The sequence below is a fragment of the Haemaphysalis longicornis genome, unplaced genomic scaffold, assembly GCF_048455015.1.
Source record: "Haemaphysalis longicornis isolate Haplotype H1 unplaced genomic scaffold, Haemaphysalis longicornis Haplotype H1 scaffold_8, whole genome shotgun sequence".
Classification (NCBI taxonomy): domain Eukaryota; kingdom Metazoa; phylum Arthropoda; class Arachnida; order Ixodida; family Ixodidae; genus Haemaphysalis; species Haemaphysalis longicornis.
This window is the reverse complement of record NW_027526445.1, coordinates 36,067,093-36,088,850: the sequence shown is the minus strand read 5'-3', so window position 1 is coordinate 36,088,850 and position 21,758 is coordinate 36,067,093. Positions and strand designations below refer to the sequence as shown.

Here is a 21,758-nt window from a genome sequence, read left to right as displayed (position 1 = left end):
TTTTTATCGCTTCCTCCTATCACATCTTTTGCGAAGTCATGTAGGATGCAATCGCTTTGGGTATCTCTTTTCGTCTATCATTCCGGGTAATTTGTGTATTATTGGTCATAGTAATATCGGCGGCTCATTTGGGTAAAAGTTTATTCTGGCTCCTCTGAAACTGTTTGAGTTTTAAACAGGGCAAAGAATAACGGCCACATCTTGTGAGGTACTGATTGCTTAGACTTTTTCCCACTCATCTTAGTTACCCCCGCACATTTCTATTGACGCTAGCTTCTCCTCATCAACTTTTAATTCGCGCTATTCTACACAAATTTATCAATCTGTTTTAATATACAAAACATGTCCTCGCAAAATTTGTGTAAAAGCTTTTCTTCTGGCGGACGCTCTGAAGCAAGCCGAAGCCTTTCGAAGCTCTACAATCAACTGATCTACCCATATATAGTCAATCCGACCACTCGGTTTCAAATGATTTGAGCCAATTTACAACTAAATAACTACTTTGCGCCTGCTTTCGCATTCGAAACACTTCAGCAGAGTTGCTGACCACTGAAAGCTGTTTAGTTGAGTACACCGTCGTCGGTGAGTACAGGTTTTGTCCCTTTTGGTCAAGACATGCGGAAGGCAATGATCTCCGAAGGAGGCTATTTACTTTGCCCGTATTCATCGCCCGTCGTTGAACAAACATGAGCTTATTTCGCAGGGTCTTTTTGACCTTCTACTTTCTGTGAATTCATTTTACGGTCAATGTACGCAAGACTCTTGTTTATAATGCAACAGTTTGTGGAGACATTATTTTACTCTTTCTAACTGCTACTTAAAACGGTGTGCCGGTTTTAACCCAAAAAATACTTAAGAAAAATTGTGAGGCCACGTCAGCGCTCGTTGAGAATTTTGAGTTCGCTGTGTCTAAAGGTACGTCGGACGTACCCGCAGCATTTCTTAAAGATACGTCGGACGTACCCGCAAGATTTCTTAAAGATACGTCGGACGTACCCGCAAGATTTTTTAAAGATACTTCGGACGTATCCGCGAAACTTTTTGAAGTACATCGGTGTATTCGGTTTCACCCGGCCCAAACATCCAGCGTGCGTTCAGCGTTTTCTCGCGTCGGCGTCGCGTCGTCAGAAATGCATGGGGACGCGAGTTGAAACTCGAGCGACGCCGATGTTTAGGCTCGCCAGATATCGGCGTCGACGCAGCGCGAGAGAGCATCGGAAAGCGAGCGGCAGCGTCCGTCTTCGCGTGGTTTGGGGTCGTTCCTTTCAGCAGAAAACAATCAATTTCTTTTTAACTTACGGTAATCGGTTGTCTTGAGACAAATTGCAGGCTATTTCTCTTCGCAAGCACTCATCCATTTGTGGCTTGTTCGGCTTTCATCGGGGAGATCCGGGATCTGCGATAGCTTTGTGTGAGTTAAATGAGGGAGCTCTGGTTACATCGCATCCAGTATTAGCATAATGTGGCTTGACAGCAAGATCGGTGCGTGACGAGCAAGCGTTATCAACGCCAGAATTCTGGCGCATTCCATTCCATTCGTAGCTCCCGTGGCTTGCGCAGGGGAGAACCGGTGATGTGTGATAGCTTTTTTTTACTCAAATGAGGGAGCTGTGGTTACATCGCTTGTAGCACTAGCATTATTGTCCTCGGTTCCAAGATCTGTGCGCGAAAAGCAAGCGTTACCACTGCTTAAATCTCTCAAATACGACCAAAAGAAAGCACACCCGACACTATTCGTGGGCAGCCTCAGTTCGTACACCGAATTCTTCAAACCTCCTCGTCTCCTCGCGTCGTCGACCGGTTGAGAGGCGGGCTTCTATTTTGAAGGTCCATGGTTCGATTCCTAGCAAAGACGTTTTTTTTTCTTTTTTTTGCGGCGAGGGTTTGATTAGTTTTTTTTACAGGGTACAGACAGGGTGCCAGAGTACCCTGCCTTTCAACCTACAAAAGACGTTCGACGGTAACCTCAGTATCAAGGCAGCGCTGAAATGTGTTTTGCTTACAATTTGAATTCATGAACGTGCCGTCGGTACGCAACATGAAGGTTAAATCAAGTAGCAACTAAAGCAGTTTTGCGAGGTGCGTCTTCGTTAATCATTCTATCTTATTTTGTTCTGATTTGACCGTGATGGCTCGAGATACATTTCACAGCATTTCAAATTTGCCCGCCAACATACTTAGCAATAAATAAAGACGCCAAGTGATTTTTTTTCTAAAGCTAAAGTCTTGATAATAGACCCTATGCGAAATTGCTTGGTGATCTAGCAACACTGATGTAAACGAGACCGTCGGCCATATAGGTACGGGCGCCGATCGGGAAGTCTCGTATTGTTTACTGTGGAAGAGTAGGTGACGGTAATGCAGTATGGCTCAAACTGGACCGCCTTTTCCGGCTCCCGACCGCGGATTGTGGACGAAGGACTTGTGTGCGCTGCCGACTGTGTCTGAAGACTCATACCACTCGGGGTGCCGCGCCAAAGGCCCATCCGAGCGGCAGCGGAGCAGGGCATGCCGCCTAGCCGCTGAGGCGCATTGCTCGCCTTCATCGGTGCGGACAAACACGTGCGACTCGCAGTAAGTAAATACTTCTTTGTTTTTTACTTAGCGCGAGTTAAACGGTATGAGCATTTGTATAGCACTTTGTTCACCGTTGTTTACCATGCAAATGCGTAGCGGGGACCCTGTTGCAGTAACCCTGAAAGAGGAAAGCGACAATCGCCAGACCGTACCGCTAGTGGGTGGATTAGGTACTTTCAAATGCTGTACATCGAATTTACGGGATGATTTTTGGCGAAGGTGTTTACGGAGAGGTTGCGTCCGTTTTCCGTGACGGTCGTCCGCCCACGCGTTTGCCTGAAAGCAATCGCGCTTTGCGGCGAAGTCAACTACAAAAGCGCACATACGCCTTGAACTTCCTTTTTTTGTGCGTTTTCATTATTTATTGCGCATGTTCTGTCGCAAAAATTTGTTTGTGTGTCTGTCTTCTCCTTTTTTGGCGGTAGGGTGGTTGTATTTGTTTCTAAAGCGCATTGTTTTTGGTGTGCACGAATAGATAATATAGTAAAACCTCGTTAGCTCGAACACACTGAACTAGAATATTTTTTTTTTTCGATGGTTCATCGTTATAGCCCCAATGTTTACCTGTTTATCTCGAAAGGTTCTGGAAGTGAGTTCAAGATAATCATATTATTGCTTGCTTGCTTTAGTTATGACGAATAAGATTATGCCGGTACTGGTACCATTACCCACGGTGAGGTTTTTAAATGTTAAACTTCCTTCTCTTCAAAATGCATTAACAAAGCAATCAGAGATACTTGCACGCTCGAACTTGACAAACAATTTTGACATCGTTGCTGTTTGAGGTGTAGATTATTGCCCTTGCAACAGTGTTAAGCAAAACACAAAATCTGGTCATTTTGAGTCTGTTCCTCGCGGCCCCTTCTTGCTGCTCTGTCCCTTTACCATAAAATGCAGCGGACTAGTCCTGTTCTTCCCTGAGTGCTATTTACTGTTACTCTCTCTGTTCTTGCAGGTTGGGCCTCATCCATGTGCTCAGCAGCTGATTTCGCTCCCGGAATAAAAGTGGCCGGCCCTATGTTGTGTGCCTCACCTTTGAGACGGACAGTGGGGTGATTGTGGAGGCAGCGTGCGAGTGCCCGGCGGGTTGCAGTGGCGCATGGAGTCACATGCTGGCTGCTGTGCACCTACTCACCCTCTTGCAAGCCGAAGGTTTTAAGAGGCGCCACCGGAGCTTGCGTGCACTGAGCTACCACAACAGTGGGGACGTCCGAGACAGCAGGGCCTCAAGCCAACGAGTGTCCAAGACATTGACTGGAGAAGCTCGCGAGAAAATGGCCCCTCCCTTCCCTTGCCAATACGGCTGTTCGATGCACGTCCAGTACAGGAGCAATGCGAGCAGCAACAAAGTGCCGTGCAGGCGTTTGGGAGAAAACTTGGTAGCCTTGGGAATGGGTTTTTTGCCCCAGTTGTGCTGGCCTCACCCGCCACAGTGATAGAAACAAGGACTGGCATGGCACCTGAAGGGTCACCTGTGAGCTACCAGCAAGCATTCATGCCACATTTCGCCGTGGTCATCTCGCGAGCACTCAGAGGCTGGGCAACGTCGTGTTTACTAAACCGCGGCATGCAGGGGTGCGCGAATGCTCCCTTTGTTCCATTTATATCCACAGTTTGATATGCTGCACGCGCTATAAATCAGCCAAGTAGTTTAATTTACTGGGATTTTCACTGTGGATACAAAAAATGCAAAAGCACTGAAGGTGATGCGCGGCGGCCTGATGCAACTCTGGACGTTTTCTTTATTTTTTTTAATAAAACTTCAAAATTGTCTCAGCTACATACATCAATGGCCACTATGATTACGTCGGAAGCATGCATGCAGCATCTGACAAACTAGAGGAGTGAGTGTGTATTTTAGTCACAAAATATTCGACAGTAAATACATCGTGGCTGAAATGGTAATGGGCACCAAGTTAACTTGACGTAAAAACAAACCCTTTCATCCCGGCAAATCAGGAACCAAGTGCAAAAGCTCGACTGTTCCACCGTTAGATCATCATAAAACAGTGTACGCCACTTCTGCAACGACACGCGGCTAAATGCAACGTGAACGAAACCAACAACACACTCCCATACCGTGCGCGCCCGCCGCAGAGGAAATTTTCAACCGCGCCGTAATGGCGTAGTGCGACAAGAAAAGTTTGTTTACAGCCCTAGGTAAGATAAAGTCTCGTGTAGGGGCTAAGCGGTACCCTTTAACAATGAAATGAAGCGGGCGCAGAGCCACAGGGACGAGTAAAGGAACAGCCTAATTTTGGCAGCGTGTCGTACTGTTTCCCCGGTCGAGTGCCGCTGTCAGTCGCATGAATAGGTGGCGCACGCTCAGGTTTCATTTAGAATACAAAGGCTGGACCACAGAACTCCAACCCAGCTGTGGACTACGGAATCCCGCGCTTAGCGAACCAAAGACAAATATTCGCTCCCAGGGCACCGCGCCCAGCGTGTCACAAAGGTTGCTCGCGCCGGCATAGTTCGCGTCAAAGAGTTCGTTCAAAAGCGTGGAACTTCACGTACCTTTTCTCCATTTGGGCCGGTATTTTCGCATTGCGTGCACTGCGGCACGAAGCGATGCGCCGGCATTGTAGTCCATCACCAAGAGCGGTCAATGCCCGCCTTCTATGTTTTGCTAATTGGTTTCGGTTTCAAACGACCGTACCAAAGTGGCGGACCTAGTTACCGGAGTCGACGTGAGATGGCGAGGCGCATTTTGCATAGGGTCTATTGCAGTTCAAGAAGCGACAATAACTGCTCATAAGCGACTTCCACAGGATGGCATACGTGCCCAGCAACGCCCGCCGACGCAGCGACTGGCGCGCGACTTCGCCGGTCTCCTGAGGGCCCGCGGGTTGACGCTGAACGACGCCGACGCTCTCGCGACGCGTGATTTCGCGTCCATGTGGTGAGGGCTTTTAACTATATGACGGGGACAAAAAAAAAGATACTCGCGTCGCACATGATTTTGTTTCCCTCTTGCGAGAACCCGTAGTGGTCCGCATTCGATCTCTGACCTCAGCGAAGGCTCTAACCGCCCCTTCAAATAAGGTCCAACTAGAGAACACGAGGAAAAAAAATACATTCTGCGTCAGGTTAGGCAACGTTAGATTCTTGGCTTATATACAGCAAACGCGTGATGGTTTTGCCGTCGATGGTTCGAGATAACAACGCTAGTTTCGAGCAACGGCGCATTCGAGCCACTCGGGGCCCTACGTCCGACGTATCTTTAAGAAATATTGCGGGTACGTCCGACGTATCTATAAGAAATTGTGCGGGTACGTCCAACATATCTTTAAGAAATATTGCGGGTACGTCCGACGTACCTTTAAGAAATATTGCGGGTACGTCCGACGTATCTTTAAGAAAGTTTGCGGGTACGTCCGACGTACCTTTAGACACAGCGTTTTGAGTTACAAAGCGGTAACGTAGTACGGAATACATCACGACCGTTTTTTCTTCCCTCGGCTATAGAACGACTTTGTTCATTTAACACTTCAGATGAATTTCTTGCGATCCGTTTGCGCCTGGCCCTTTCGAATTGATTCGATTTAACTGCAGCCATTGTTGTACTGTATAGCTATCTCGTAACTGACTAAACTACATTGGTGACTTCGTGGGCTTCTATTTTCGCCTGCTGTCTGCGCTCTCGTGATCCTTTATTTCATGTGCTGTTTAATTTCATGAACTGGCGCCTGTAGCTGCTGCCAAGTTAAAGTTGGCGCTAAAAATCCCCGTCACCCCTGAGTTAGTTCGAATTCGCGGGGGTGGTTTCCCGAAGGCAGCAGCGTCCACCGCGGCCGGGGTAGAGAGGAGGATACCTGCTGCTGTAGCCTGGCTGTGCGCCTGCGGAAAGAAAACTGAGAGGAGCGTATTTCGAAGGATGAGACAGCGGAACGTAGCCACACTGATGTGCTAGCTCGGGACTACAGCACCGGGTGACACAAGCGCAGACACGAAAACAATTGGACATGTGAGCCTAGTGATTCCCATTTATCCTGATTTAAATTAGGTATTTAGTTATCCTGCGCTTAGACAAAATATGGGAATACAAGCTGCTTGGGAGAGGTCGCCGCAGCAGCCGCATTCTCTACAAGCCTTTAAAGATAAATGGAGTAATGCGTACGAGTGCGCCAATCCTTCCCCAAGCGACTTACAGATCGCTCCACCGCTGCCTGGAGTCGATGACCAAGGTCTGGTGGAAGTCTACAGTGCTGAGGATAGCTTTCCATCAACATTTCGGTGCGAAGGAGACGACGACCTCTTTGATGCATATGACGACGATTGCTAGGAGGGCAATTATGCAAACAAACATACTCCAACCTAACTCTGTGTCCATCAGAGCTCACTTTCAACCGCTTAGGCATTGAAGTCTTGCGTGTAAGTGGAAGCTTTCCTTAATTGTTTTTTTTTTGCTAAAACTAGTGCGCTTGCTGGGGAGGCTCAGCAGTCGCCGCGAGCCACCTTTTCACGAGCGCTCGTCATTTTCTGTATATTTTAAATCGTAGCGTGCCGCATGTTCCCGCCATCTACAACAGCTCCGCTGTGAAAATACATCTTCAAACAGTACCATAGTCACAAACGACCGGCCAGGCCCTAAATTTTTTTCATTCTGGCAGCCGACATGACGGCTTCCTCGACAGGGCCGGCCATCTTTGTTCGCCCTTCGGCACCTGAGTCCCGCCGTCTGCTTTCTGTGTTCGTTTTTTTTTACTCTTTCGTGTGTAGCTGCTCCGAATGGGGCACGTGGTGCGGTAGTTTGGCTCGCTCGCGGCTGTCTTGATTTCTCGGGAAGCGACGTCAGGGTTCCGAGGGGAACCGGTATGGTCAAGCTCGGGCTGCCTGCGCGACCGGAGAGCAGCCCCGCACCGCAGGTGGGCCATTGTGGTGGGGGCCCAGGGAAACAAAGAAACAATGTGGACGGCGGAGGTGTGAATGTGCAGGACAGTCGGGTGGTCGGGCGAAGTCTACTTAAAGTGGTGCGAGCGGAAGCTTGACGAAGTCGATTGAAGGTTAAAGTTTGAAGATTGAAGTCGCTAGGGAGGGTCCGGGGGTAACGCGGCTTTCGCGGAAGTCCATCGGTAGGCTTGCGGCTGAAGGATCAGCGCCTCGTTTACGGAATCGAGCTCGCTTCGTCGTCGCGAGTCCCAAGGGCGACCAAGACTCCGCTTCCGGAGTCCCTAAAACGTAAGCGGCTGCCCGGCGATACCTACTCGACTTCGCCGTGACTTTTCGTCATTGGACTCGCGGTTATCCATAGCCGCGCATAGGTTTAATATGTATGCCTCCTCCTAGAGTGTTTCTTGTGTCTCTTACAGCTTTCGTACTTCCTATGTGTTTTTTTGTTGTTGTTGTTGTTGCCTAGGGTTAAGATGTAAGCATCAGCAGGGAGCGTGTCTCTGTAAACCCCCATGGTGTATTTCTTTTTGTTGTTGTTGCTGCGTGTCTAGTTACCACCGTGAGTTAGCTGCCAAGCGCGCACGTGCGCCCATTCTATTGCATCACCAACCTTAGTGCCTGCGCACGCAAAGCCGATGTCCTCTTAAAGTGTTTTTTTCTTCGTAGCTTTTTTTATCAAGCGTGGCCTGTCCCCATGTAATCCTTCCATGCTCATGCAGTAAAAGTCTTTTGTTTAAAATGTAAGTTTGCACCCATGTGATCTTTTAGTCATTCCAGCAGCTTCGGCACGCCTGCACAAGCACACCTGCAAAAGCACCCTGAAAATATTTGCAAATAACTTTTGTCGCACCCCATAGTTTGCGCAAGCGGGCAAAGGGGGTTGTGATAAACATATGGGTTTTGAACTTTCAGTTTATTGTTGTGCTAATGTTATTTCCAGCATACAGTTATACAAACTTGTATTACATCATGGTAGATTATGGGCAATCTTCACAATGAAAAATCAAAAGCCAGATACGAGAACTGGTGACCTAATACGAGAACAGATTTTTTGGCACCTTTCTCGTCACATGCTATCGCGCTTCGCCTTGATGTTATTATTCACTCTTTTCTCCCTATGGTAGCTTAACATTAAGCAGGAGTTTCGCGTATGAATGAGCAGTGCGAAAATAAACAATCCAGCCAAAGTGTGTATTCTTCTAGTCGAATAATGTTCAAAATTATTCACTGCTTTTCCTCCTAATGTTGCGGCTTTGCGCCGGTGCGTGCGCTCGTACGTAACGCGACGCCCCCTCACTGCCTGTTTGTTCGACACAGCCTTGCAGAGATACCGATGTTAAAGCCCTTGCTAACAATGCTCTATTTTTCCAGAACGTTTTAGTTTATTCGGCTGGTTTTCGCACACTGAATCTACACGAGGGATATAATGCGTGCTGTATCGTGGGGCTCTGGATTAATTTAGACCACCCTGGTTCATTTCGCGTGCCCAAGATTTTATCATTTATCACGCAATTGAAACGAGCCGCTGTAAAAATTGGATGTATAGCCGTATTACTCCGTCTCAACAGTGAGGTGGACTGTGTAGCAAGGGGGAGAACACAATTATTACTAGATCACCAGATAAACAGGAATGGTAAAACGCCGGCTCCCTCTTTGAGTAAAACAACAAAATAAATGCCTTTCAAAAATTGGCCGCGTATCTGCTCCGTTCGTTGCAAATGTCGTCGAAAGGCGATAGAATTTGTAGATATTTGCCAAGGCAATGCCCCCCTGTGCTTTCCTGCTCACCTCTCATGCTGTTCCTGTACCGTCACGTTCATCCCAAGGTAAGCACACTAAAGGTTTGCTCAAGGCGATTTGAAGTTACTGCGTGTTAAAGAACCGAGGCGAGGACCGCGGCACGTGAGGGATTCCGTTTAATGGCCGATGGAACTCGATCTGCATTGATGATGATAGCACTATCAGCAGGCAGCTGCTAATGGCCACCTCTTCTTCCTTTCTGATTTTTGCAACATCCTCCTTTCCACGCGATAAATGGCGGAGGAGAATGGGCATGGCGTGAAGGATTGCAGTTTCCAGGGGTCATCAAGCATTCGTCTTTTAACACTTTTGTCCAAGGTCACGTAATCAGTTTATTGTGGTCATAATCCATGTCATGTCCGTCCTGTTTGGCCACACCATGATAGTCCGGTCTTCTGCTTCCATCGATGCTTGAAGCGTCTGTGCCACATTCGCCCTGAGGATTCAGGCCAGTTAAAGCGGGGAATCTGGACCATCGTCGGCACTAGATAAAGACATAGTAGTGCTCGTGCAAGCTTCTTGTGGCATGTGCGGCGGATGGATTGTATAGTGGAAGAAGTAACAATCCGGCTGCGTCGTTCTGTGTGTGTAACGATCTTCTTTCTTATAGATACCTTTTTTCTCCTTGTTTTTTCGATGAGTCCGCACTTGATGATGCGTTTCAGTGGAGACTTGTTTAGGGTGATTGTACGTGCTAATCATAGGGCTGACTGGATTTTCTGTTTTCTCACTCTTCGTTTCGACTTCGGGAACTTCACACATTTTGCATTAACCAACCCAATTATCTCCAAACCCGACGTTTCACGATAACAGCATATGTCTAGAGGCTCCGTCCATGAGTGTGAAGTTCGGCCGAGCTGTCGATTGTTCTGAAGGAATCGTTTGTTCACCTGTGGTCGTGCTTGTTGAACTCTATGAAGTTGTTCGTTGAGCACAGAAAGTGTTTTCGTGCCATGAAAACCACGCGAATTCGATTACTGTTCAGGTGTCTCCACCGCGTTGCCGTAGCTCTGACCACAACTCATCTTTACTGGAGTTACTAGAGCCATTTTATCGTTCAGAGTGTGCACTATGGGGGAAGCCGTTTCCAATTCTTCGTCTGAGCACAGAGCGGTAGCAGTTGTCTCCTCTTTTTCTTTTATTGCATCCAGTCCTCGTTTAAAGGAAGCAGCTGGCTGAGTGACCTGTGGCTCTTCACGATCATTAAAAAGTATCCCCAAATCACTCTTCCTGTTGAGGGAGTCATTACTCTGCACTGTGGAGTCGTTGTTGGAGATACCTGGATGTTTTCCCGCTGCTGTTGCTACAATGTCGTCGTCGGAATGGTTTTCCAACTGGGGAAACAATCTGTTCATTCTAAATTTGGTTAACAGGATGGAATTTTCGAATTCTAATGCGATTTCATATTCCTCGGGTAAATGATCCGAATCAACAAGTTCTTCAATATCGCTGTCAAGCTTCTTTAGAATATCATGTGTTTCGAGTACGCGTTTCTTTAAGAAAATGAGCTTACAGATTGATGGTGACTCGGCGCTCATCTCAGTTTTGATGTCGTCAATCAGTGTGGTTACCTCCTTTCGGACGAGGCTCTGTCTTTGGCAAAGGCCTTCCAGGTCCATTCTCGACGTCGTTTATGTCTACGTGGTCGTCAGGAAGGATCGCGGTCGGTGGAAGGTCGAAGCCGCTGTCGTTGACTATCAGTGTCCGCGAGGCGTCCGCGAAGAATCGGTAAAAGTTGTTGAGGGCGTGGTATCCGGTACACGTTTGGTGCGTCCTCAATTCCTTGGGTTTTCTTCGCAGACGCTTGGTGTCGATGGTCAGGAGCCGTAGTTTCCTCGCAGCCGTGTCACTCACGTCAACGTTGATGGCGGTCCGCACACTCCGTTCATCAACTGTGTAGATCTTCTCCTATCCTGGTCACGGCACCATTTTGTTAAAGAAACGAGGGGAGGACCGCGGGACGTGAGGGATTCCGTTTAATGGCCGATGGAACTCGATCTGTCATGATGATGATAGCACTATAAGCAGGCAGCTGCTAATGGCCACCTCTTCTTCCTTTCTGATTTTTCCAACACTGCGTTCCACTGCTACAGGCTGGGTTCCATGATGCCAGCGCTGCTGTACGGCGGAGACGTGCGGGAATCGAAGCGGCCGACTTCAATGTTTATAGAACCGCGTGGCCATGCTCCACGTGCGTTCCAAGCAGAACGTGGAACCTAGCTAGTGGAACCTTACGTTGCTGTGGCCGTGTGTTTTTTTATATGACGGCAGGAGGTGGGGCGGGCAACAGCAGGCGGCGGTTTTCTGCTGTAGATGTAGAATATCATTTGCTATCAAAAAACCACGCATCCATGATTTTTTTAAATAAAGGAACACTGTGAATATCCCTTGTGTACTAATTTTCTGTCTTATATTAGCGTAATGTCTTGATCTTGATAAACAAAGTTGACACATATGAGCATATAAACCGGGCTCTAACGTTTTCTTTGGCTGTGAGTAGATGAGACTATTGCGCAATGTCTATTTTACATTGGCCGTGTGGCTGAATCGAGTCACAGACAGACAGACAGACTGACCAAAATTTCTGCATTTGAGTAGCCCAAGAAAGGCTATCGTCTTTAATAACGTGTATGTTATACTGTAGAGTCGTGGGGTTAGCGGCTGCTTAAACTATTACGCTACACCTTCATTATCGTCCTTTTGGCAACTGAGGACTGTCTTTCCCCCTCAAATACATTACAAGTCGAGAAGAAACGTGAGCGCTTCCACGGAGAGCCCCTTGAAGTAGCCGTTAAAGGTATTGTTGTCGGACGGTTACACAGCTAGCTTTCGGTTTTGTCGACGTCGTTGGATTTAGAAAAACGCATTCTTTAAAATCCTACACGTATTGCGAGATTTCCTTACTTAATCACCGCAGTGGTATCTGAAATGTTTTTAACGCTTGAACATGACTGGTAGGAGTTGTAGAGAACTCGTGTGTTAGCTTCCGCAGTGCAATGTACATGACAAGCCGGTCGCCATCTACGTGCCCTATTCATAAGTGTTGGGAGCCGGGCCGTTTCTTCCTCCTTTGCGACGATCTTTCAATTTTACCTCAGGCCTCGCAAATCTTTCAAGGTCTAGAAAACACGCAGAAAAATTATTACAAATAATTAAAAAACACCCGTGAATACAGAGCGGTGACAGGCGAAGCGGAAACGTTAAGAGGAGCTGTAATGTTTGGTCGGCTTTTTATTACCAAAGCCTCAAACAGCCGCTTTTACGAGAAATCCGCGTCCATTGTTTTGTCTGGGAAAAAAAAATATACCATTGTAGTCCCTCTTCATGATCGATGCGTGTTTTGTGTTATCTAAAACCGTTCATGTTTAACATTTTACAAGTAACCGCTTAGACACGATAGAAGCATGGTTACCGCATGCCCCGTGGGTGCGGAAACCTTCCGAGAGCTTATCGGTCGACCAACCGGTCCGTTGGACATGCATGAGTTCTTTGACAGAACGCCATTCGTCCTACTAAGAAAGCTTCCACTGTAACATAGTGCGATCACAGCGTAACCTTTCTTCCTTCACGCTAAATCTTAAGTTGACAAACTAAGGCAGTTTACTTCAGCCGCATGTCTTTGTGTCGATTATCTTTTGTTGATTACCGTTCTAATCTTTCTTTTTTTCTGGTTGTCACCGGGCATGGAGCTCGTTAAATAGCGTGTAACGCTCATCGCATACCCGAGGACCTTCGAAAACATTTACTGAAAGGGTTAACACACAAGCTACATGTCCTGGCCCAGAAATAAGAGTTCAGAAAGACAGTGCAATGAGAACACCAACGTAATACCTTTTAAGCAAAAGAAATGCATTCGTTCTTTGTTCTTCCGAGCGTTTTCACAAGATGTCACCACCCCTGTGTCTGGTGCTCTGCTCCCCAATTTTTTATCGCTGTTCGAGATAACACCGCTAGATGAGGTCGAATATTTTTGTCGCAAACGCTACCCCCCACATCGCAGCTACATTGAAGTTAGTGCAAGCTACAAGGTCCGCAACCAAATTAAAAAAATCGCGCCAATCCACCCCGTGAATGTGGTTGGAAAGCAAAGCTGTTAACGGCCCCCATAACGATTACCTATGCGACGTCACTTAAATTCACTCGCATCGCTCTACAAATACCAGAGAGAAGTGAAATGCACTTAACCACACCATTTATTACTTCAAAGAGATATTCTTGGTAAGGTTAAATCAATGCATGATGCATGAACGGTGTTTGGTTGAGTTGTATTGGTGTAGCACAAGAGTGGAAACTTTTTTTATAAAATTAAAGCTCCAACCCGGTGTTAGACGACCTGACTTCTCCGCCTCTGCGCCGCGGACGGAGGCGACAAGATTTGCGGCAGAGATGGAGGAAGAGGACGAAGAAATACTTCTATTCAGATTTCTGAACGCCCCAGAGTGCAGCCCTGGGGAGTGATTCCTTCTTCTGTGGGGCCCATATGCAGTCCGCGCGGCCTCTGTGCACCCGCTGAAGCTGGTAGATAGAGAGGGCCTGGACAGCAGCATCTCCCATTGTTCTTGTTAGGTAGTTGACGGAAAGAGAGGAGGGTGCTCAGGGAAGGAGCCGCATTGTACCAACCGTACGTTAGTTTGTTGTTCTCTGGAAAGGTCAGGGTAAGGCGAAGGTACGGTCTGTCTGAGAAGGCGGTAATGCTGGGTTATCTCCCTGAACGTGACAAGCGGGTGACTGTCCTCGTGCAGCTCCATAGCCCGGGAGGTGAAAGCGCAGGCTTGTTGGGTGGGCGTATTTGTTGCCCTCCATTGAAGCGTGAGGGGGTGTCCAGATGAGCTGAATGGAACCGTTTGGGGAGTGTTTTTTTAGCACGCACAGTGCAGGTCAGGAAACCCAACCCTACTGGTAATTCCAGTAGGCTTGTTGGGAATCGCTGACTACCTTCCGAACCCTTGGTTGAGTGAGAGCCAAGGTGATGGCTGCCTATTCTGCTGCTGTCATTTCTTGGGTCCTAAGCGAGGTACACGCAAGGAGGTTGGTTCTGGAGGTAGCCATGATGATGGTGTATTGCTGCCCTCGATGTTTGGAGGCATCTGTGTAGATAACTGCATGATAACCACCGAGGGTGGTGTTTAGCGCTTGAGCCCGTGCTTTTCGGTGACCCTCCTCATGTGACGGGTTCATATTTATAAGCAAAACGAGCATCTTTAGTTTTAGTCGCCAAAAGTCTGGGAGTACGTCAAGCGGAGTGACATTCTGGGCTGCCCAGCCAATCTGGTGAAGCATGCGGTTACCCACCGCAGTTCTGAGTCGGACCTTCTGGTTAGAAAGATGGCCTTCTATCAGCTCTTCCACCGTGTTGTGGAGCCCCGTGCTAAGCAGCCTCTGTGTGGACGCACGCATGAGAAGACCAATTGCCTGCTCGACCACCTTCCTCATCATTATATAAATAAACTCTGTGTCTTCCTTGTCGAGACGAAGACAGGGGATTGACGTAAGTGACTCTCGAGAGGACAAAAGCTTCAATTAATCGAAAGGTACCGGATTCCTTTAGGCCTCGCTTCTTGGTGGCAACTCGCGTGATCATGTGTATGATTTGATTGATGCTGTTTTTGAGGTTCGGCAAGGAGACGTCACTCTTGGTGTTAGCCTCGAGATGTAGGCCCAGTATCTTGATGCTGGGGCTTGGAGTGATGGCCTGGCCATCAAGGAGTATTTGAATGTATTCGTTGATTTGGCGTGAGGGCGGGCGACAAGGAGCTGTGATTTTTTACGTGAACACTGGAGGCCACAGGCTTTAGCACATTGGTGTACTAGAAGTTAGATGCCATGCATTGGTGTGAGCTTCCTTTAATTTTTGTAATTCCTAGCACATGAGCAAGGTGCGTACAGGGCCGCTAGACGGGCATGAATGGTCGCGTGACACTTTCACGTGGCATTCAGCGAGAACGCAGGGGGTAAACCCGTAGATGTGCTTGGTGAGTACACCACCTGTCTTCCCCATCTTCGCGTGGGCTCGTAGCTAAATCGGTGAGGCAACGGGCTCTCGCTTTGTTAGTCTATTAGTTCCGGGTTCGATTCCCGGTGGTGCCAGTAAATTCTTTTATTTGTTCGCTGGAGTTTTCTGGTGACACCAACGGTCGCGAAAGAACCCTTGGGGGGTAGAGGTAAAAAGCTTTGCTTTAAAACACAAGCCACAGACCGCCCGTCCAGGAATCAGTGAGCCACATGGGAACTTCAGGGAACCAGCTGTAACTACTTGTAAGCTGTTTGGCTGATATTCAAGTATGCGCCCTGCTGATCTCCGGAAGTTACGCAGATGCCTTAATTGGTCAAAGCGGAAAACGGAAGGTGCATTCCTGTGGGGCCAGCTACATACTTTTCTCGGAAATTGCGTACCTGTCTTCCAATTTTTCCTGCCCTAATAGTTATATAGCCGCAAGCGCATGCTCTTTTTTACTGATCTAGCTGAAAAATTTCTACCACTTGGAGGACAATCTAAAACTGTAATCACAGCACACATTTTATGGACGAACGGAGATAAAGAACTGCTTTCGAGCAGTTTAGGCAGTCTATAATGACTCATGAAAGACAGTTAACAAACACGAACCTCTTCTAACAACCCAGCGCTACCGTTAATTAAAACGAAAACGATTGCAGTTCACTAAAGGAAAATTCAGAAGATAATTTGAAGGACGTTGATGACGTAGTTTTGATAGCGACCGCGGCGATTGCATGGAGGCGAGGAAAAAAAACGCGTCGAAGTCGAGGTTTGGGCACAGGTCAAATATCTATATAAAAAATTATGCACTAGTCTTTAACTCCGGTGTTTGGCCGCAATGCCCGCACATACGCGGTTTCATAAATTCACATCATTCATTGGATGTATGAGGTAAAAAGCCTAGGAATCGACAAAACAATAAACCGCAAGCAGGTACCCGCCGCGGTGGTTTAGTGGCTAAGGTGTGGTGCTGCGGGACAAAAGGGGTCACGTGCCATTCCGGGCCGCGGCCGCCGATTTTGTGATGGAGTCGAAAAGCGGAAACGACCATTTGTTGGAGCTTTCAGCGCACATTAAAAATCCCCAGCTGGTCAAAAGTATTCCGGAGCCCTCCACTACGGCGCGCCTCATCACCTGTGGAGTGTCGGTGCGCTAAACCGCATTATTAATCATTCAACATCAAACAGGTGATGCAGAAGATTTAAACCATCCTCAGAAAGGCAACCACAAATGAAAACACAAACAACATAAATCAAGTATGAAATGTCTGAAATCTTTGGTTTAACTGCGGTTTGTCTACAATTGCACCATGACGGCACTGAGTACAAGAAGCTTCGCTTCACATTAACATCCACCACCTGCAGCGGATCATCAACGCGCTCCCAAACATCCACACAACGGCGTTTTTAACGCGATAGCGTTATTAGGCTCATTTCTATATTCCGCCGTGGATGTTATCCGTACGCTACAGCCGTGCTCATCAGCCGTCCACGGAAATACGTCACCGCTGCCATCCGGAAGCTACGACTGAGGCAGCAAGATTCGAGAGCTCCGCTGAACCTGTAATTTGGCACTACGGCAATATAAGTTTGGAATGCAGAACAGTGAAACAAACACGGATGCCATTTTGGCAAGTATAGTCTCAGCATTCCTAGTCACAGTGGGGCCCAAGCGCTCAGCTGAGGAAAGGCTATCTGCTGAGAGTGTGGAATAAGCACACGAATGTGCCAAGTCACTATCAAGTGCAATGTGCTGTCAATGATTTGGATTGATGGATTGCAAAGATTTGGATTGCAAAGATTCTAATACCACAGGCGACCGTTCTTGTAATAGTTTTCCTCCCTTGCTGAGTACTTTCAGAGGCAACAGTGAGCTCTGCTGTAAGAGGCACAGTCTGTAATTGCTGTTAGAAGGCACAACTCCACCTGGAAGAAAAATTCTATTCGCAGGTACAAATTTATTTGTTCAGAGAGACGAATGACCTCATCAGCTCTTCACGAAAGAGATGACGGCAATGAATAGTACACCGAAGGACAACAATTTGGCAGAGATTATGGAGCTATCCCGTTCTGCAGAAGCAGATGACTAGCGGATAAGTGTGAATAACACCATTCACTAACTATTCACTGCATCCCGATTAATAATATTACACAGCAGGCAAGATTATTTGCAACTAATTCCCTCATTGCGACGTTTTAAATGCCCTTGAAGGTTACCCGGGATGGCTACTGAGGGCTGTCACGACTAGAATACTTGAACAGTACCGATGTGCTCCTCTTCGTAACCTCTATTTCTCGCTCCTTAATGGGCCATCACGTGCGGCATCTTGCTGGCCGGCGGTGTAGCAGTGATCGGCGGATGACTGCGCACGTGTTAGGGGCGTCACCTTGGAACTTTGGTGCACAAGATATGGACTTCATTTTTATCCAGGAGGCGTCTTTGTGCTTGAGTGACAGGTATGAGGTTGTGTCGGATTCATTTTCTTCTTTGCTTGGTAGTTATTTTGTTAGTAAGGAATAGCCCACATCTGCAAAAGTTTTCCCCGCTGGTCCGCGCGTACACCGCGTCAGAAGGACATCGAAAAAACAGCTCGTGCGGACAGCAGTGACGTCTGAGAGGTTTGGTGCCTCAACGGGCATCTGACAGCTCGGCTGATGTGACGATGTCGTGGTGACGACGGCTCGAGCAGGGTTTGCGTTTGTCATCGTGTTTGGCAAGGCTCACGGCTTTTTCTCGCAAACGGGGTGTGACAAACCCAGTTTAAAGCCTCAGAATCGAACGTCCTTGAAGAGCGTCGACTGGAGAAACGAAGAAATACATATATAACACAAAACTAGACATATTAGGCGTAAAAGCGGTAAAACGCCATAGTGACCCATATAGTCAAAATAGGAGCTCAAAACTCCATATATGCATAATAGGCATTTATAGGCCCCACGAACTATTGTGTAAATTGCCCCCTCCTTCCGTCCATCCTTATATGGTGAAAAGGCTTGATACGGACTCAAGGGAAAATAGGTATTTCGCCTAAAGTTCCGGCCTCTGTAATATGACGGCAGTTTTCCTTGTTGGAGAAGGAAGATTGTCTTCATAAAACAAAATTGTTTGCTTGAAATTAAAAGTGCTTGCTTTCACTTTGCAGTCAACCGCCAAGTTGCTGTGGGCTGCGAGCATTTATGATTTTGGCCAAAAAAGAAAACGCTTGTGCGCTAAGATGCCGGCAATCGTGAAATAAGCTTCCATGGTTCAAATTAATCCTGAGCTCGCAAGTACGGGGGGCTTGATTGGCAAAATGCAGTTCCTGCAGCTAAGCTGCACATTTTTTAAAAGTCGCCAATCCGCCGGAAACATGGTGGGCGCTTCTCCCTTGGGTAACCTGGATAACAGGCAAGGTGATGCAAGGATTGCTTCGCTTCGTGTAATTCTAGCTTCGAGAACTCTGGCTGCTTCACTTGTGCCATAGAGCCAGGGAGTCTGCTTTACCCTACAAACCGATGCCTAGAAGATATCCTATCTTTGGCCTCGAGTGTGCTTTCTGCTTTCCCATAGATGGGTGCCGCATATCGCGCAATAAGAATTCGGCCCACTTATCTTATCGCTACAAGGTTTCTACAGAATATGAGGGAGGGTTGCAGTTTTTTTTGTTCTTTTGTTAGTGCCGTTTACGCACTCCTCCTTTTTACGTGCGATGCGTTGGCCAGCAATGCTGAGTACGGAGTAAGATAAAGCGTAACGCCCACTGGGGCCCAGAAAAAAAAAACAAAAAAAAAACATTTGTGCAGTCTGATAACGGCCCCCGACGCAGGCCACCAACATTTCACTTCTCCTACTTCCTCTTTCTCCCCCCGCCCTGTCCATATGCGTGTATACGTGGCGCGCCCCTTGCTCGCCCTCCGCAAGGGCTTCTTCAAGGGCGCCTCGATTCTCACGCGTGGCGCCGTACGGCGGCGCCTCCATCGAGGCACCTTTGCTTGTTTGCTTTCGCTGCGGCCTCTGTCTTGAAACATGCTAAACTTGTTCAGCCAATCATGAGTAATACCATCGCCTCATGGGTATTTTTTCATGCCAAACGCATCGGCCCCGTGTGGGCTTTCAAGAACGATCTTTCATCTCCGGTTACTCTCACCCCAATTGTTAGCCTCCCAGTGCTTTAGTCCCGTTACCGCTTTTTCTGGGCGCGACGCGTGGTGGAAAGCGCCAACGTTGGCGAAATGTGCTCCACCACGGGTCTGAGTTTTGTAAGGCTTGCGCAACGCCGTTACTTCGGCAATCTCAAACAGCGGTTGCATTGACAACCAGGCACAAGCCACTCTCGAATTCAGTTATGGTCGGGTGATCCCGGTTAAGCTCGGGGCCCCGCCTACGGCGTGTAGTCATTGCATGCGTACCACTCGCTCCCATGGGGAAGCGGGCCATGCGTTTGGCACTGCACATTGCAAAAGGCGATGCTCATGCGGGCGCGCGCGGACCATAAATTTCGGTGTGCGGCCGCAATAAGCCACACTGGTAATCGCATACCATCCCACGCGGGGCAATAGCTTATTTGATACCAGGGGGCGGTAACTAAGACAAAATCAAGGCCGGCTGAAAGATATCCATCTAAGCGTGCAGACATAAGACGCAATCGAGCCCCGACGATTTCGATAGCATCCAAAGAAGAATTAAGAAGAGGAAAAAAACAGTGCCCTTACAGTCTGTGAAGAATGATGACATGCAAAAGGGGAATCAGTCCACGGAGTGTACGATTGGGAATACTTCCTACGCCACCAGTTGAATAAAATTTGGGAGGAACCGAGCTATATTACAAGGGACGAACATGCAGCTGCCTCTTACCCTCCCGCGTTGTCCCCATCCTACTGTTCGCGTAACACGCCAACCCAATCAGCTTGACAAGGGAGAATACCGGGCAGGTTGCATTGGAACCGCCGCTGTGGCTGAGTGGCGAAGGCGTTCTGCTGCTGAGCCCAACAGCGCTCGATCAATTCCCTGCAGCGGCGGCTGCTTTTCTGATGGAGGTGACAAGCAACAACGCCCGTTTGTTTGAGAGTTCGGTGGACGGTAATGAGCCTAGTTTGCCAAAATTAACCCGGAAACCTCCACTACGGCGCGCCTCATCGCCTATTCAGCATCGGAGCATTAAACCCCGTAATCGATCAATCACTTTGCGTTGGGCCTTTTGAAGTCCACCTTGAAACCTACCTCGAGCAGAACGGACATGTAATCAGTAGGGGCAAAGTCCATCAAAGCATTGAAGGACTCTGGTAGGAGCAAGAAGGTAATAGCCGCGCGTCCATGCTCCTCCCCCCCTCTCCCTCAACCCCTTACGCATGTACGCATAACACGGCAATGGCTTATTTGCGCGTGAATGGAAGGTAGAGATACCATCAAAAATGTCGCTCTGAAAGCCCTTCATCTGAAGAAGTAATATTTTCTCACGTTGCCATTCCGGCAAGCACGTTGCTGTATATCTAGGAGTTATTAGCAGGTACTACATAGGGGGAAACTTTGAGCAGCAACGTCCACACGACCGGATTTCCGTTGTTTTCGCAACTATTCGCACTTTTCTTCTGGCCGATGCTTCGTTATTTCGCGCTCTTCTTCCAATCGAGCGACGTCCTTCCCTTCCATAGTGAGGCACATTGTGCAAAGTGTCGAGCTTTATTCTAGCGGCGAAACGAGGACCTGTACGTTTCCGTCCCCCATCATAGGCATCTTACTGTTTGTGGAACAGCCCAACCCAGACCCAAAGCGCTCGTCTACGGAGGACCGCTGACCGGGTGCATTTATACTTTTACATCTCCCATAAGCACAACGGGCATTCCATCGGTAGCGGCGTGAAGCCCAGTTCTACCTGCCCGCCCCGTGCCTTCGACCCCCCATCTCGCGCACGCATAAAGTTGTAAAAAAATTCCCCCGCACCTCCCCGAGGGGGATTGTGAGGATGCAGAAATACGAACGTCGAACGCAACGTCCTCGGGTACAATGCGAGGAAGTCACCGCACAACCTTCGATACGTCGATGGGCACGTTCACCGCCTGTCCCTTGATTCCAAACTGCCCGTTGCCTCGAGTCAGCCGCCTGATGCTCATGAAGGGGAGCCGAGGCGCGATGAGCCGCTCTTCGACCGGGTTCAGATCGGGAAGATGCGCCGGCCGAGGAGGATAACGGTAGCCAAAACTCACGCAGCCCTCCTCTTCGCAGCTTTGTCTTCTCCTTCTTCTTCTTCAGCGGTTCCCCTACGGGAAGATGACGATGGCGGTTGAACGCGAAGCTATCTCGTGATGGATTGTTTGGTTGGCCAATCCCTAGGGGCATCATGCCACAATCATCATCACACGCGCTGCGCCGCTCTTCGACCGGGTTCAGATCGGGAAGATGCGCCGGCCTTGGAGGATAACGGTAGCCAAAACTCACGCAGCACTCCTCTTCGCAGCTTTGTCTTCTTCTCCTTCTTCTTCTTCAGTGGTTGCCCTACGGGAAGATGACGATGGTG

General features: G+C 48.3%; 1 protein-coding gene across 4 annotated transcripts in view; it reads left to right on the top strand.

Annotated features, from left to right (window-relative positions):
• Positions 1 to 21,758, top strand: part of LOC144149253 (BTB/POZ domain-containing protein 1-like) — a 135,624-nt gene that overhangs the window by 1,196 nt on the left and 112,670 nt on the right. The gene's annotated exons all lie outside the window — the stretch shown is intronic.